This window comes from Trichosurus vulpecula, chromosome 6 (genome assembly GCF_011100635.1).
Source record: "Trichosurus vulpecula isolate mTriVul1 chromosome 6, mTriVul1.pri, whole genome shotgun sequence".
NCBI lineage: Eukaryota > Metazoa > Chordata > Mammalia > Diprotodontia > Phalangeridae > Trichosurus > Trichosurus vulpecula.
The window spans coordinates 77,649,948-77,663,348 of NC_050578.1; the positions used below are offsets into that span (position 1 = coordinate 77,649,948).

General features: G+C 38.7%; 1 protein-coding gene across 2 annotated transcripts in view; it reads right to left on the bottom strand.

Moving 5' to 3' along the window:
* TMEM150C (transmembrane protein 150C) overlaps window positions 1-13,401 on the bottom strand; it is a 67,791-nt gene that overhangs the window by 29,547 nt on the left and 24,843 nt on the right. Inside the window, exon 1 of one of the 2 annotated variants that reach the window (XM_036764602.1) lies at window positions 929-995. The exons of the other annotated variant lie outside the window; for it this stretch is intronic. The gene's annotated coding sequence lies outside the window, so the exon portion shown is untranslated. Of the gene's footprint in view, window positions 1-928; window positions 996-13,401 lie in introns of those variants that run through there. 2 annotated transcript variants of the gene reach the window in all.

Genomic DNA, 13,401 nt, shown 5'->3' on the forward strand with positions numbered 1-13,401 from the left:
ATAAAAAGTTAAAAGGATCGGGTCCCAGTGATAGTACTTGCCTCAGGGCAAGTACTATAAATTTTGCTGCTCTATGGTACCCAGAGAGTTGTTAATAATAATAATAACTAGCATTTATAGAGGGCTTTAAGTCTGCAAAGGTGTGTGCAAACATTATCTCCCTGTGCAAACATTATCTCATTTAATATTTAAGCCCTAAGTAGGTGTTATGATTATCCCCATTTGTTTCAACAATCCAGCTAGCAGCTTTTGTGGGGGTGTAAGATCCAACCACAGCCAGCATCCAGAAAGCTGCCAACAGCACAGGTTCTTTTGATCTGCTTAACTAAGGAAAGCAAGGTGAAGGGATTGACAGGTTTACTTTAATCCAGCATACAGACAGCATTCACTTAGTTCAGGAGAAAAAAACAGCACCCTGAACTTCAGAATAAAATACAAACAAAGTACAAACATCAACAGACAGACCCAATACAGATTCAGTTACCAACATCTAGGTTCAGCCTGGGAGCTCGGAGCAAGGGCTGGCCCAGAGTCACTTGTGCCACCACTGCTGCAGGAATGAGCTCCAAAGAACAAACAGCCAACCCCTGCTTTTTATATCTTTTTCAGCATCAGGGGTGAGTCACACATGCGACTCACCCACGTGACCTAGAATCGTCACAAAGAGGCAGACTTAAACCCACATGGTCTAAAAGCCTTTGCTCTCCCAGACATGTAAACTAGGCCCTCCCTGGAGTTAGCCCCACCTTGGGCCCCACCTTAGTTGCCAATCCACACCCACTAAGATTTTACACCTAATAGGTGTTTGGGCCTGGGGCTTAGCACCTAGTAAGGCTCAATGAATTACTCAAAGGGAACAAAAGCCAAACTATTCAAGGGCACTTGTTGAATTAAGTGCCAAGGAACCCATTTTTGGTTACCAACACACCATTTTACAGATAAGACGGCAGACAGAGGGTAAGTGATTTGCCCACGGTCCCACAGCTAGAGAGTTTCCAAGGCTGGATTCTTCTTGATTTCAGGCCTGGTGCTTAAGGAGGGAGTAGCTGGAAGGGAGTAGATGAGATTAATTCAGGACTGATTCCCTACCCTACATAAGTTCCCTACATACTCCTCTGAAACTGGCACACCTCTCCCTGTTGCTGTAGACTGAGTGCTATTTATTTATAAGTATATTTATTTATGCATATGTCTATAAATCTAAATTAATTTATGCACATTTATTTCTTTATCAATTATATTAACATACTTATATGTGCATATTTATTCATATTTCTTCAGGAATATATTTATATTTATTGATATATTCATTTATGTATACATATATTTGTATATTTATATGCTTATTGATATTTATTAATCAATCTATTAATTAATTTGTACTCCTTTATTTATAATTATATAATTTTTTATTTTAATTTTTTCCCAACAATTATTTTATTATTTAATATTTTAGTTTTCTACATTGATTTCCACAAGATTTTGAGTTACAAATTTTCTCCCCATTTCTACTCTCCCCCCGGCTCCAAGATGGCATATATTCTGATTGCTCCATTTCCCAGTCAGCCCACCCTTTCCCCTCCCCCCTCATCCCTTTTCCCCTTACTTTCTTGTAGGGCAGGATAGATTTCTATGTCCCATTCCCTATTTATCTTATTTCTCAGTTGCATGCAAAAACAACTCTTTTTTTTGAGCATCTGCTTTTAAAACTTTGAGTTCCGAATTCTCTCCCCTCTTCCCTTTGCACCCACCCTCCCTAAGAAGGCAAGCAACTCAACATAGGCCACACATGTATCATTATGCAAAACACTTCCACAATACTCATGTTGTGAAAGACTAACTATATTTCCCTCCCTCCTATCCTGTCCCCCTTTATTCAATTTTCTCCTTTGACCCTGTCCCTTTTCAAAAGTGTTTGCTTTTGATTACCTCCTCCCCCTATCTGCCCTCCCTTCTATCATCCCCCCTTTTTTATCCCCTTCCACTTACTTTCCTGTGGGGTAAGTTACCCAATTGAGTGTGTATGTTATTCCCTCCTCAAGTCAAATCCAATGAGAGCAAGATTCACTCATTACCCCTCACCTGCTCCCTCTTCCCTTCCAATGAACTGCGTTTTTCTTTAACTTTTATGTGAGATAATTTACCCCATTGTATCTCTCCCTTTCTCCCTCTCTCAATATATTCCTCTCTTACTCCTTAATTTTATTTTATTTTTTTAGATGTCATCCTTTCATATTCAACTCACCCTGTGCCCTCTGTCTATATATATGTATATTCCCTTCAACTACCCTAATACTGAGAAAGGTCTCATGAATTACACACATCATCTTTCCATGTAGGAATGTAAATAAAACAGTTCAAATTTAGTAAGTCCCTTATGATTTCTCTTTCTTGTTTACCTGTTCATGCTTCTCTTGATTCTTGCATTTGAAAGTCAAATTTTCTACTCAGCTCTGGTCTTTTCACTGAGAAAGTTTGAAAGTCCTCTGTTTTACTGAAAATTCATATTTTGCCTTGCAGCATGATACTCAGTTTTGCTGGGTAAGTGATTCTTGGTTTTAATCCTAGCTCCATTGACCTCTGAAATATCATATTACAAGCCCTTCGATCCCTTAATGTAGAAGCTGCTAGATCTTGTGTTATTCTGATTGTGTTTCTACAATACTCAAATTGTTTCTTTCTGGCTGCTTGCAGCATTTTCTCTTTGACCTGGGAACTCTGGAATTTGGTGACAATATTCCTAGGAGTTTTTGGGATCTTTTTCAATATGTGATCAGGGGATTCTTTGAATTTCTATTTTACCCTCTGGTTCTAGAATATCAGGGCAGTTCTCCTTGATAATTTCTTGAAAGATGATGTCTAGGCTCTTTTTTTGATCATGCCTTTCAGGTAGTCCAATAATTTTAAAATGATCTCTCCTGGATCTATTCTCCAGGTTAGTGGTTTTTCCAATAAGATATTTCACATTGTCTTCCATTTTTTCATTCCTTTGGTTCTGTTTTATAATATCTTGATTTCTCATAAAGTCACTAGCTTCCACTTGCTTCAATCTAATTTTTAAGGTAGTATTTTCTTCAGTGGTCTTTTGGACCTCCTTTTCCATTTGGCTAATTCTGCCTTTCAAGGCATTCTTCTCCTCATTGGCTTTTTGGAGTTCTTTTGCCATTTGGTTAGTCTATTTTTTAAGGTGTTATTTTTTTGGGTCTCCTTTAGGAAGTCGTTGACTTGTTTCTCATTCTCTGAGTCTCCATCCTTTTTCACTGCCTGGCCATGTTCCCAGCCAACTATTTGACCTTTAAACTTTTTGTCAGGGTACGAGTACTTGTAGAGTAGAGAGTACTTTGTCCCAACCTTTAGGGGCTATGCTGCTGTTTTCAGAGCTACTTCTACACAGCAAGCTCTGCCACAGCAGTGCTCCTCCTCCCCCAAGAACTGCCAACCAGGGTAGTAACCCAGATCCAAGCAGGGCAAAGCTGCCTCTGTGCCAGCAAAGCACTCCTTGCACTCTCACTCTGATCTGCCACTTGATTCCTCTCACCATGTGAGCCAGGGACTTGGGAAGCAGCTGACGCTAGAGCTCTGTAAGCAGAGGCAGGAGCTTCCTGTTGCTGACACTGCCACCACCACACCACCTCCACCACCCCCAGCACTGGGCTGGACCACTCTCACCCCGATACAGCAGTTTTCCCACTAATCTTCTCCATGGTCTTTGGTGTTTGTGGGTTGAGAAGTCTGGTAACTGCCACAGCTCAATTATTCATGGCCCTCAGGCCTGCTCTGTCCCACTCCCAGTCTGGTCTGTCCTGGCATGGCTAGGGATGGGCTGGGCTGTGCTCCCAGCACCTTGTGATAGATCCTTCCCAGTGACCATCCAGGCCGTCTTGGGCTGGAGACTTGTTTCCCTCTGCTATTTTGTGGGTTCCGCAGCTCTAGAATTTGTTCAGAGTCATTTTTACAGGCATTTGGAGGGATTCGGGGGAGAGCTTAAGTGAGTCCTTGCTTTCCAGCCACCATATTGGCTCTGCCACTGAGGAGCCTAGCCATAATTATATAATTTTATTTAATTTCTTTCTATATTTCTTTATGTTTATTCATTCATTTATTTTTCTCTCTTTCTTTTCCCTTTCTCTCTCTCTCTTTTCCTCTTTCTCTTTGTTGTTTCTTTCTTTGAATCTGGGTAGATCATTTTCCAAGTTCATGGTTTCTAAGTGTGATAATCTTTAGGCAATAATCCTTCTGAGAATATAGGCATTAATAATGTATTTTTATTTTCCTAAAATATTTACATGCTCTCTGACAGTAAGCACTATCAGGAACATCTCAGAAAATTATATCATATCCACCACATTTTCTTTTAAAATTCTGTTTTCACCCCAGAGGGAAAATATATTCTGGGTGACCTGAGAAATTCCAATCCCATGGTTTTGCTTAGATTGATTGTAGCCTTTTGGGACAGTACAGTCTTACCCCAATCAGATTGGCCTCTTAGAATGCTTAATAACTGCTTAGATGCATGTAGAAGTTGGTGGGTTTTTTTTTTAAGATTATGTTGCTCAAGAGAATGCTACATTTTTTGAGCAAAAAATATGGTTTCTTCAATATTATCTTTACCTCTTAGCATTCATATCCATTTAACTGGTAAAATAATCATAGAGAAAAGAAAAAAAATAAGTTTCACTCAGCATATATTGAATTTGTTGTTGTTTTTTTATCACCCACATCTCATCCTACCACCCATAATTCCTTCCTGCCAAGATTCTTGACCTTCATTAGCCTCTCCTAACAAGTTCTCCCATAAGGAGAATCCACCAATTTTATATCATCATTTCCATCATTTCTATCATTTATAGGGCAAAAACTATGGCCCTTCTTTGTCTCTTCTACCACACTCTTCTGTTCTCTCTCTTGTACCCTTGTTCCCATTTTCTCCCTTTTTTCCCTTTCTTCCCCTCTCATCCCTAGTTGCAGGATAACGAATTTAAGAAGTCACATGAAATGCTGACCCTGTGAAACACCTCTAATAGTAAATGTACTAAAACCAATGCAACTCTTTCCTTAAGTTAAATCCTACTTGGTAAGTAAGCCCCTTCCAGAATATGCACGTATGTATGTATGTATGTATATAAATATATAGAGATATACACAAATGAACTATAACTAGAGAATAACACAAATTAACTATTATTTGGTGTACTGGTATACTAATTTACTACATTTGGTATCATAAAAGAACTGAGGTGTCTCTCAATGTGTCAGGTCCATATAGTTGAGTGTGTGTACACAAAAATTTACATATACATATACACATATATACATAGTATACACACATATATAAATACATAGATACACACATATTATATTTGATGAATTACTATACCAAATGCACCAAATAATAGCTAATTTTCCCCAGAGGAGTAGGGTTGTTTCTCCATAGGTCTAGGGAAAAAATCACAGGGAGTGACTTCCTCACTCATGAAGATCTAGCACAATGTATAGCCAATGCCTTTTTTTCAAAGAATCAGTAGCGATTTATAGACTCTTAAATTCCATTAGTATTCACAACATTCCAGGAAAAGAAGTCGGGTACAAGGATAATTGTTAATTCCAGCCCTGGCAGCATCTAGCCACACTTCAAGACTGCAGAAGCTTCACTTGATTTCTTCTGAACATTCACCTTACTCAATTATTTTACATGGCCAAACATTCACTGGTGCTACACCACAGCATTTTGTAAAGGTTGTTTCTGGCTCAGGAATGGACTCATTTTAAAATTCCTGTGGTCCCAAACCATTGATTGCAATACCATTACAATAGTCCTATCTGGTCACAGCTACAGGTGCCAGAGTGAACACTGAGCCTTCATGATGCTAGACATCTGGTTGCTAGGTTCTAGGAGCCACAGCCAACAGGTACTGCTCAATGAGAGTGAGACAACTAGCTTGATGACTCTAAAGCCATTAAGTTAAAATAAAAAAAAAATGTACCACCAATATCTGGCTATCTCCCTCATGCTTGCAATGCTCTCCCTCCTCATTTCCATCTTCTAGCTTCTGGCTTCCATCAAGTCCCAACTACAAATCTCACCTTCTACAAGAAGCCTTTCCCAATCTCCCTTAAGGCTAACGCCTACCCTATGAGAACATCTCTAATTTATCTTGCCTGTATCTTGTTTGTTTGTGTGTTGTCTCATCCATTAGACTGGGAGCTAACTCTGAGTGCTGGGATTTTTTTTGCCTAGCCCAGTGCTAGGCACATAGTAGGTGCTTAATAAATGCTTGTTAGCTTGACTTGACTTGGAGTCCTCAAATACAGTAAACACAAGGAAAATATATAAGGATTTGAGAAGCAAAATCAGGTAGGAAGAATAATCACTGGCAGAACACTAGGGTTAAAGATTACCAGATCTACGCCTATAACCCAAGTAAAATACAGCGATACAATGTCTTAACCAAAATTACAATGTTATTAGCAAACTTGAAGACCAGCAGCTTCTTCTCTCAAACAAGACCAAGACTTTATGATTTCACTTCTTCAAAAGAAATAACCCTAAATGAAAAAGGAGGCAGAGTAGTGCCGTATGTCAGTAAGATTAATCCAAAAACCTGAATGGGGGAACATGGGAGAGAATATCGAATTAAGGATAGTGACGATGATGATGAAAGCTCACATTTCTGTAGGTGTTGAGAAGCAAAGGAAAGGTCACATTAAGGAACCCTAATGATTCCTCAGGGAAATCCCTGATGAGCTCAGATTTAAAAAGGGCATATGTCATTATATCTTTTAATAAAAGCAGGAGTATGAAACCAAAGAGAACATAAAAGAGACATAAAATCCATAAGAATACTGTTGGGAAGTACAAATTCCAGAATAAGCTAAGACTTAATAAATAATAATGATAACAGGAATATTTTTTTAAAAAAAGCTTAAATAATAATAAATAATAAAGATAACAAAAATGACCTTAAAAAAAGCTTTAAAAAGCTTGTCTGTGGTAAAAAGGATTAGGTTCCCATAACAAATGGTGTCATGTGAATCACAGAATTTTAGAGTTGGAGGGAACTCTAATGACCATCTCATCTAATGTATACCTGGAAAGGAATCTACATCAGAACATGGCCAAAATGTGGTCATCTAGTCTCTACTTGAGGACTTCTGATGAAAGAGGGAGCTTACTAACATTCAAGGCAGTTCATTGCTGTTATGGATAACTCACATTGTCAGGAAACTTTTTCTTTTTTGAAATCAAGAATAAACTGGGTTCTTTGAAAGACATTTTAAATGAAAAAGAGAAAAGAGGCTTAGTCAATTTCCATTTTGTTTCTATCAAGGAGAATTAAAATTTTAAATGAAAGAGAAAAAAGAGAGTCAATTTCCATTTTGTTTTTATCAAGGAGAATTATTTTTAGATTGGATAATTTAGAACAAACACAGAATTAGAGCCAAAGAGAGAAAAGAAACAGCAAATCAAAGTAGATTCAAGTCATCTGGTCTCAACAAACTATATTCCAGGGTGATAATAATAATAATAGCTTATATTTATTAGCATTTAATAGTTATGAAGCTCTTAGAATAATAGAATGTTAGAGCTAGAAAGAATCTGAGAAGTCATTTAGTCTAATACATATTTTAAATACTTGGGTGGATTGATGATCTCATCAATGGTCTATTCCCAACAACGATGGAGACTGTAACCCATCCATACCTTCCCAAAGCTGGACTATGTCCTCCATTGAGGCCTTCTGATAGGTGCCTTGATTTTGTGTGGCTACCAATGGAAGACAGGGCCAATGAGACAGGAAAGAGTTCACATGTCCTCATGATCAAGGAATTCAGGACTTCTCTGTCTCTTTCTCTGTGTCTGTATCTCTGTCTTTCTCTGTCTCTGTCTCACTCAACATCTTTTACATCACTCAGTCTCTGATTGAGCCTTCATCACGGGGGTGGGGGTGGGGGTAGAAATAAAGGTTGATTAAAAACACTGAACAATTTATCAAAGGCAGTCCTGTCCAGTCCTCTTCTGCCACTCAATTCAAGGTGCCTATCAGGTCTGGACAACATTCATTCTCCACATGCAGTGGAGCTGGACTTGGAGTCAGTAAGACCTGAATTCAAATCCCACATTTGACTTTTACTGTGACTATGGGTCCATCACTATGAGTCAATTTCTTCTTCTGTAAAATGAGGATTATAAAACCTCTACCGTGTACTTCATAGGGCTGTTGAGAGGCTCAAATGAGGTAACATATGAAAAGAAGCTTAGCCAACCTTAGAGCTCCACACAAGTGCCAGTTATTATTGTAGTTATTCATTGACCTGGTTATACCTCTGCAGGCAGTGTTGCCAAACTCATGTACATGATTATGGATCTCATTTTAAAAGCTCTTCAGGCTTGATGAATTAGCATGGAGCCATCTGCAGACAGGAGCATATGGAAGATACTCCTACCAGTTTCTAGCATTAGGAAGAACCATTCTGGAAGACTATCTATTGGGAATTCCCCTTCCATTATTCTTCTGTACCGGATGGCAGTATGCTACATCTCTAGCAAGCATTGTAGTCAGTAAAAGATTTCTCTAAACTTGTTTGTGAGGTGTAGGATGTGCTCAGTTTTTGCAAAGATGTGAGAAGTATTATCTTTTTTCCCTTTCAGTTCCCATTCAGTAATTGCCAGAGACCTAGCTGGTTTTGTGTTTGTCTTTCTTAGTTCTCATCCTTAAAGGCAGTGGGATTCTGAAGGGAAACACATTTCTTTTTCTTCTATCTCCACGCAAGCATTTTATCAGCATTTAACTGCTTCCAATTTCTCCAGCGTATTTCTCTTTCTAGGTTTCTCTTGTCTCCAAATGTCAGATACTGCTCAGCTTTGCTTTGCTCTTTTCATCAGGAATACTTGAAAATCCTCTATCGTACTAAAGATCCATTTCCTTCCATTGAAGGATTTCACTCAGTTTTGAAGGTAAGCTATTCTTACCCAAAAAGGCTTTATCCTTTGCCTTTTAGAATAAAGTACTCCAAGATTTTCTCACCGTTGAAGTAATCAGAGCATTGGATTGGTGCCTGATTTTGTCAGTGACTCCTTCATAGTCAAACTCTTTCTTCCTAATGGCTTTTGGTATTTTTCTTTAACCTGGAAGCTTTGAATTTTGGCAGTGACATTCCCGAGCATTTTCAGTTTAGGGTTTCTTTCAGGAGGTGACAGATGGAGTTTCTCTATTTTCACATCACCCTTTGGCTTAAATAGGTGTAGTCAGTTTTCTTTTTGTGATCTCTAAAAATATGAGAGCCAGGTGGTTTTGGGGGGGCGGTTTTGGTCACATATTTCAGGAAGTCTGACTATTCTTAACTCTTTAACTTGTTTTCAATGCCCATCATTTCTGATGGCAGATATTTGACATTTTCTATTTTTTCAATCTTTCGACTTTGTTCTAATATTTCTGGTTATCTCATGGACTCATTTAATTTTGTTTGCTTCACTCGTTTTCAGGGAGTCTACTAACACTAGTTGAGTGAGGTGTCCCATCTTCTCTTCCGGTCTACTTATTCTCCTTCCATTTTCTCCCTCAAGAGTTCTAATTTTATTTTTTAATCCTTGCCTTTTGTCTTTCAATCACTCCTAAGGCCTGTTGCTCACCTGTGAGAAATAATTCATTTTGACCCCTACTCTCTTTTAATCAGTATTAATCAGCTTTATATTCTGCATAAGTCATGTAGAGATAGATTCTTACAGTGGGCCTCAGACTTTAATGTAATGTTCACTACTTGTTTACCAAGTTATGAAGCTCACTTACACAACCACCAGCACGCTGACAAGGATATCTCCATCCTGTTTTACTCAAATTCCATGTCCAAACCCAGCACGGGTGGGATACCTTGTGATGCTTTGGAAAGTCTCCCAATTTATTTTTGTACTTCCAGACCATTCTCCTTCATCCAACACGATCAGGTAACCATCTTATGACCACCTAGTCAGTGGCGATGCCCCATGCTTCACCCGACCTGTGACTTTCCTGCTAATATGTCACTTTTTGACCCTCAAGAGCAAGGTCTATCAACCAATGAGATCCTGTATTTCTCCATGCCTCTTTTGCATATTTGAATACTAAGCGCTATAAAAACAAGGTACTGGAAGAAAGGGGCATCTCAGATCATGAGGAAGATCTGAGGTCCATTTCATTAGAGGGGACTATGGACCCTTTAATAAAGTGCCATTGACTCAAAGTTCTGCCTCAGTCTCTTTTATTGTAGGTTGGACAATTTGAACCCCTACAACCCTCAATCTGGTTTAGCCCATATGCTGAGATGGCTCCTGTGCATGCTACAACTTCTTGGAGCCACAGGTGAGAATTGGGTGGCAGGTGGATGAGCAGCCTGTCAGAATGATTCCCTCCTCATTTTGTCAATGTTTTAAATTCTGTGAGTCTGGGTGGCACATGCTTGGGGGCCTGAGATCAGGCTGCTTTCCAGGCTCCCCAGCTCATCCCTGCTCAGACTTCAGGTCTCTTCAGGCTCTTGCTGGCTTCTACGTCCCCTTTTGTAACACAAGCACAGGAAGACTTCTGGCTATCATCTTGTGTAGGTCAGGGTGAGATACAGGGGCTCACCATTGCTTTTCTTCAGCATTACTGAGTGCTGCTTTGTCTCATGTCCCTTTAGACATATTTGCTGGATTGTATATGGGAGACTGACCTCTTCTGTGACCTTTCACATGCCCATCTTCACCAGAAGTCTCCAAAAATAAATGTTAATAGGTGATTTTAATGCACTGAGAAAGGAGAGAATTCACATGCTCTCATAATCAGATAATTCACACCGGTGGTTTCCACAGCAACGATAACCTGGCCCCTTTGTGCAAAGCACATATAAAGATTCAGGTGTAGTCTGGCAAATGTAACCTGCTAAATCCAAAGACGTTGCTGTGGCAACTTGGGATGTGGGGGATTACTTGCCTGCTATTTGGGGCAGGTTTCCAAGAATTCCTGAATTCCCAGGGGCCTTATGTTCAGCCTGGGGCAGACTACCCAGAGTTCCTAGGTGCCCTGGAGTATGAGCTTGAAGATGCTGGTGCAACCACTGAGTGTGAGAAGAAGGCATCACAGGCAGCTGCTGGAGAAGCCATGGAACCATTTGAACATGACCTGGAACACTAGCCAGGGACAGAGGATACCGAAGCATTTGGGCTGACCAAGAGTGAGCTGGACATACAACTTAGTAGTACCCTGCCTCCAGGAGCAGTGCCTTCCTCAGCCTTCCTGCCCCTTCTATGTCCACCCAGGGTGAAGCAGCTTCTGCTGCCAATCAAGACCCTTTCCACTTTCTATTCCTAAAGGACTTGAGTCCAGAACAACTACGTTTGAATCCTGCCTCAGATACTAACTGTATGACCCTGGGCAAGTCACTTAACCTCTGCCTCAGTTTCCATATTTATAAAATGGGAATAAAAATAGCACTTACTTCCCAGGATTGATGAGAGGATAAATTAGGATAATGTATATGAAGTGCTTTGCAAATCTTAAAGCACTATATAAATGCTAGTTATTATTATTTATTATAGGAACAGTACACCTGGGGGTATGGCAAACGGAGTTACACTAAGGCATTAATTGAGCACCAGCAATGTACTAGACAATAGATAGAGCATACATACAATGCCTGTTTGATCGACAAATACTATCATTTAACAAAGTGAATAGTTGAAATTATTTAATTTATAAGCATTTATGATCTCTCCCTCCCACTGCTGCCTAGAGTAAATAAAAAATTAAATTAAACAATAACAAGCATTCAGCAAAATAATTCCCACATTGGCCATGTCGCTAGTGTATGTATCATTTCATATCCTTTGACCGTTTTAAAATTTGGGGTCCTTAGACTTAGATATTCAGTTCCTTGTGCATCTTGGAGATAAGCCCTCCAACAGAGAAACTTACCACAAAGATTTTTCCGCTCAAAGTTATCTCTTTCCCTTTTAAACTAACAGCATTAGCTTTGTTTGTGCAAAGACAAAAATGAACAAAAAATTTTCTGGTGCCTGAAGGCAGGTGAGGACAGAAATAAGTAGTTCACAAACTTTTCTTCTCTGGGTTCTAACCTACTCCCTTTATTGAAAAATAAACAATTATATCTCAATCAACCCCTACCCAGATCTCATCTTGCATTTCTAAAGTCTCATTGGTTCCTGTACCTGCCCATCTAGGCCAGGTCAGCACCAGAAACAATGGGTGATCTTAGATTCTTAGATCAGAGATTGAATTGCTATTGACAAATTTTAATTTTCTTTCTCATTTATTTTTATTTTAAATTTTAATTTAATTTTTTAATTTTAATTTTTTTTGGAGGGGGGAAGGCAAGACAATTGGGGTTAAGAGGCTTGCCCAAGGTCACACAGCTGGTAAGTGTGTCAAGTGTCTGAGGCAACATTTGAACTCAGGTCCTCCTGATTCCAGGGCCCATCCTCTACTCACTGTACCACCTAGTTGCCCCTAATTTTAATTTACTTATTTTATTTTTATTATATTTATTATGTTATATTAGTATATTATAATATTATATATTACACAATTATTATTATGTTTTTAATATATTAAATAAAACAAACATTTCCATAACATAGTATAATAAAAAATTGAAAAAAAGAATGCACATTAAACTGAAATGTATTATATACAACTTGCTATTCCTTTTAAATATATAATAACGTCATGATGCAAATTTCTTTTTTTTCTTCCCTTCTCTCCTCCTACCCTAGAGATAGCTATCCTTAGACACAAATATGTATATACATATATATATGTTAAATCATCCTATGCATACTTCTATTTATCAGTTCTTTTTCACACAATCTGTTTTCACAGATAGACTATCTACTTTTCATTCAACTCAGCAAGTGTTTATTGAACATTTTCTAAAAATGTGCCTCCTATTACACTCTATCCCATTGGTGAGTTAACATGGAACAAAATAAGTATATTATGTGATCCCTTATCTTCCAGGGTGCTTAGCTTCATGGGCAAGACGAAGCTTACACTCAGAAACAATTAGAGAATAATAAAAGATACTACATCATAAAGTGATAAATTTAGTAAAAACAAACCTCCACTCACATAAATATAGGCTTTTAAGGTTTACTTATAAAGTGCTTTTCTCACAAGAACCCCATGAGGTAGGGAATGCAAATATTGCTATCCGCATTTTACCGTTGAGGAAGCTCATCAATATAGGGGCTTCCTGATCACACAATTTGTGTCAGAAGTGGGGTTTAAATCCAAGTAACCAGACCCAAAGGTCAGGGATCTCGCCTGTTACTTTCTTATTTTCCACATCGCTTCTCAGGTGTGGTAGTGTGATTGTTGTGTTCTTTGTTTTAGAAGAAGGTGATGCCGTGACTTGCGAATGAATTAGATT